Below are 4,862 nucleotides of genomic sequence, written 5' to 3' on the forward strand. Positions count from 1 at the left end.
TTTTTTAATGTATTTTTTTATTTTTTGGTGGGTTTTTTTACTTTGATTATAATTTATATTTCTTTTATTTAGTTAATTTAATAAATTTTAATAACTTAAATGGTTTTTGTTTGTTTAGTTTAATTACAACAATAAAATAATAAAAATTGTGACATGGCACTAGAGGGGTTGCAACATCATTACACCCCAAAATCAAAGTCATACATTTTGCTAAATGTGCAAATTCGCCAAATTTATCGGGACTCCACTACAGATATACTTGTGTATCTTATTATCTATATTATTAAATCTATGTTGGTTTTGTTTTATTTCATATTTAGACCCTTCTCTCTAGTTTTCCCTTTCATAAAGTGGAACTTAAAATTAACGCACCGGAATCATGAGAGGCCCCGCCGTTCGCTGCCCTCAACAACCACCCACCGCCGCCCCTCCGACACCTATCAACCCCTGGCAGTTCTCCGCCGGAGGCCGTCGTAGTTTCTGCCGCAGCCATCCTTCTTCCATCTACTCCGCTGGCGCAAATCACCACCGCAGCATCACCGACCGCTCCTACCAAACCCACTCCGTCAACATCATCAACTGCTACATCTCCACATCCTCTTTCCCTGTTCATTTCAAGCAAGGACATCACAGAAACCCTCAAGTTCATCCTCACGCGCCTCGACTACCCACCCGCCTTGTAATAAGATCGAGGACTTGCAGTGTTGAAGTACCGTTAAGATGAACAAGTCCGCCTTGAAAGCCCCCGGGACGCCTCACTCCTTCCCTAGTGTGCTCGTTGTGCTGCATTGGCTTGTGCAGGTTGTGATGTACAACAATCACATTGCCAACTCCACTCAGTCGCAGTCCGTTTATACGTTCGATTATAATTTGAAATGTTACATGCATTATATATTAGGGAGGATGATGATGTTGTCGAACGTGAAGATGAAGATTTCAAGGGGAAGTTACAACAGGCATAACTTCTGCTTGTTTATAGTGTAATTAGTACTTTATGATGTATGTTCATTTTATTATTTTTATATTGTGAAAATCAGTCGTAGTTCTGTTCATGAAATAGGTCCAAATTGCGGGTGTTTAGTATTTGTGATTTTGGAATCGATTTAATTCGAAATTTGAATCTTTTTTCGATAACAGAAGGAGAACTGGTTGTTGGAGAATGTGAATATGTTATTAGCAGAAGCGAAGGATTTGGAGGTAAAACTGGAGGTTATGAACTCCGGGCCGTTACATATGAAGACAAGATTACATGTTTAAAAAGTATCGACACGCTTAATGAATCGATCAAGATATTGCAAAAGGATGATGATAAGTTGCAAATGGAAGTGGAGAAAAGAGACAAGGTATTCAGGTTAAAAATGGAGGAAAGGAATAGGATTTGTGAGAAGAATGAGCGGTTGAGGAAGATGGTGGAAGAACAGGCGATTAATATAGCAGATGCTGAAACCGAAATGAGCAAGTGGAAAGACGAGTGCTTGGATCTTGATGCTGTCATTGGGACAAAGCTTAACGAGCTAGAGGCACTTCATACCAAGTGTAATCAAGCTATACGAAGGTAGCGTACATTTTGCGTGTTGTTTGTTATTTATGATATAATATCATGAAACCATATCAATGTAATTGTTCTTTTTAGGTTAAAGTTAGGAAATGACATTCAGTATGAGTTGAATGCAAATGGTACAACAGCTGCTGAGGTGCTTGGAATGGATTACAAATCAAAATTGGATCCTCTACTCAGTTCTGCGCATGATGAATTAACGAGAAGCTCAATGGAAAATCTTGGAACTCTGATGTCCCTCCAGCAACAATCCCGGGACATTGCTAGAAAGATTGATGCAAAAACGAATTGTATCGTGATAATTAAATCATGAATTTATGAAGTAAGTCCCACTTTGTTATTTCTAGATAAATGAAAACAGTACCGTAACAAGAATAATCCCATCCCACCTATCCACCTTTAGCAGCCGAATTCCAAATCTAATGACCTAAAGGTTATATCTTGAGAATTTGTAGGCTGTAGGCACTTTACTTGGATATTTTTGCACTTTACTCCCCAAACGCCTCAGCTAATATTCACCACTCACTTATAAGACAGACACTACGTGAAATAAATACATGACAAGAAATGGATTGCCCCTTCGCAAGAACCCAAGATAAGCCAACCCACTTAAAACCCCCGAGCCCAACACAGACTGAACTCCCACATACCCAACCCAATATCCAGATATCTCAATTTAAACATGTACACAACACTTTAAAAAGACTAAACCAATAGTTGTCAGTATCAATACGGATTATTAACTTAAACTTCAACCTAGTTCCCCACAAATATTTTTTGGTGAATGTAGCCCTTTGACTTGTAAAATTTAAAGGTAGACTTTACTTTGAAACTAGACTTGATTTTCAACATTATATACATAGGTAATAGTGGCTTGTTACTTTAGACAATTCGGTAATTTTGCAGCTTAACACAATTGTTTCGGTCAAAAATTGACAAAGCAACTTTTGATCAAATTAGCACGTGAGGTGAAGTGCTTAATGATTGTGATATCGAATACAAAGATGTGATTACGAGAGAAAAAGCCCTTGATTATGATAATCTTCGTTTCGGTAAGGAGTTTACAACGTAATCTTTAGTCGAATCTCTTCGGTTAAAGATTATGAGCTTAACTTTTGGTCGAATTACGCTTGATTATTATGATCTCCGGCACAAAAAACCCCCGGACGGTGAAAACTATCACCGTCGATATTATTAATAACAAAATCGGTGATTACAAAGGTTGGAGCTGATTAGTAATCGTGAGCTAAGTGATACAGTGAGTACTAGCAGCTAAACAAGTGAGTTGTGTGTGACCTAACAATACTATCAGCCCATATTTATAATAAGAAGATTACAACTGTTATTCCGATTATTCTGGAAACCCTAGACTAAGTCTTCATTGTTGCCCACGTTTGAGTTGACGAAGCCTCATTAATATCCGTTACAAACCCACGTTCTTATTAGCACATTAAACACGTGGTCTTATCTACAAACAAAAATAATAAAGGACAGTTGGATATCCCGAAGTATAATCCTCAGAATACTTGCATCGGCAGGATAGGTTGAAATCCCTAACTAACTCTCCGAGTATCCTGGAACTGAAAGAGTCTTCCAATATAGCCGTTGGGGGAACTCTTCTTTTGATTCAATCCACGTTCTTCAATGTTCATCCCAGTCTTTGACCTATTCTTTTGGGAGTTACTCATCAAACGTGGTCCCACACGTGCTAATATTAAATATAAGTGCGAGATTTCAGGATAACAGCCAACATTTAACCATCAACCATTACTTGGCCCTTAATCCTAGCTGTTATAACTTATTCCACACGTTTTATGTAACCACCAACCGTGTATTTCGCATGGAGTAAATCAACAATTAATACCTGCAATTATAAATCAACACCAAGAGAAATATCTATTTATTAGTATTAATACTCAGGATACTAGACTCATCTGAGAATCCTGAACATATTCGGGATCCCGAGAATATTTAGGATCCTGAGTTGACCACTGATCCGACTATAAAATTTAGGCCCTAACAACAATCACTTATTTATTATTGTTGTTTCAATTATTATTTCATCAAATGGAAAATCAGCTAAACTCAATAAGGAATGAAACACAAGATTACACCTCCAGGTGTGCAATGGAGGCTAGGCAGTTGGTTGAAAGCTTTGAAGTCAAGTCTCGTAAAGTTGACCTTGTTGAAAAAGAAGCTTGTAACTTTGTTGAGGTAACAATTTTTATAACTTCAATATTGAATTAATGTTCTTGACCAAACGAGGCATGCGAAATAAGCCGAGGTGGGAGGTTTTAGTCAGGTCGGGCTAGCTTCTTAAAATCAAATATCTTTACCAAACCTATTATCTGTATTATGAAAACATTTTCTAGCATGCAAATATCCTATATTTTCAAGTTTTAACTTTGCAAGATAAACGTAACTAAATGCGTGGACTTTTTAAGGCATGATATATCAGTTGTTTTTATTGATTGTTTACATGGCGATATAAGTAATTGACTTTTTGTGAAGAGTTTGAAGGCGAAGTTACAAGAGACAACAACAGATTGTAAAAGAGTTGAGATGTATGCACTAGAGCTTTTGGCATTGATTGATTTAGTGTCCAGCCACAGAGTTTATTTCAAGTAAAATATCAGAAATGCGTAATGAGGTTTTAGAAACGGTTGTTGCTATAGCACAAGCTCATAAAGAGGCATTAACATCCTCTCTCGGGTTTTAATTCTTTCTAATACTAGCACGTCTTCTAATTCTATGGTGTGATTAGTTTTCCACATGACATGGTTAAGAATGTTGTCGGGGTGTAAACATGTCTAGTTTTTATTGAGTAGGTCAAACTCAATTTTATGCAAGATTATGTTTGGTAACTCTCAAACCTTTGTTGTAAACCAATTTCTTAAGTTCTTTTTAGGTATTTAAAATGTTTTGTTGTGTCATAAAGTACAGTTTTACGTGATACTAGCATATAATTAACAAAGGCTTTTGGTTCCGAAAACATTAATTTTGCTGAACAAGCTGCAGCTTCTAGCTGAACACTCGTAACTCATACACCATGAAAACAGGTCGTGGAGAAAGAACATGGCTAAACAAAATGTCTAGTTTGTCGATATACCAAAAGAATATGCTACACAAGCCTAGCCGTAACAGGATACGGAATAGTAGTTTTCTACTTGTAACTTGTAATGTATATATTATTGGAAAAAATCACAAGTTCACAATCGAATCTTTACAAGTTGTCAAAATTTCTGTTTAGTAGTAGTTTTGTGGAAACCACATCAAAAAAATAAATCACAAAACTCATATTTCA

The 4,862-nt window shown here is 36.7% G+C and overlaps 1 pseudogene; it reads left to right on the forward strand.

The window, feature by feature from the left end:
- The first annotated feature begins 379 nt into the window (after positions 1-379).
- On the forward strand, positions 380-4,277 carry LOC143577313 (kinetochore protein NDC80 homolog; annotated as a pseudogene).
- Positions 4,278-4,862: the final 585 nt, after the last annotated feature.

This window comes from Bidens hawaiensis, unplaced genomic scaffold (genome assembly GCF_021521415.1).
Source record: "Bidens hawaiensis isolate Kalapana, Puna unplaced genomic scaffold, B.hawaiensis_p1.1 tig00000142_1, whole genome shotgun sequence".
Classification (NCBI taxonomy): Eukaryota; Viridiplantae; Streptophyta; class Magnoliopsida; order Asterales; family Asteraceae; genus Bidens; species Bidens hawaiensis.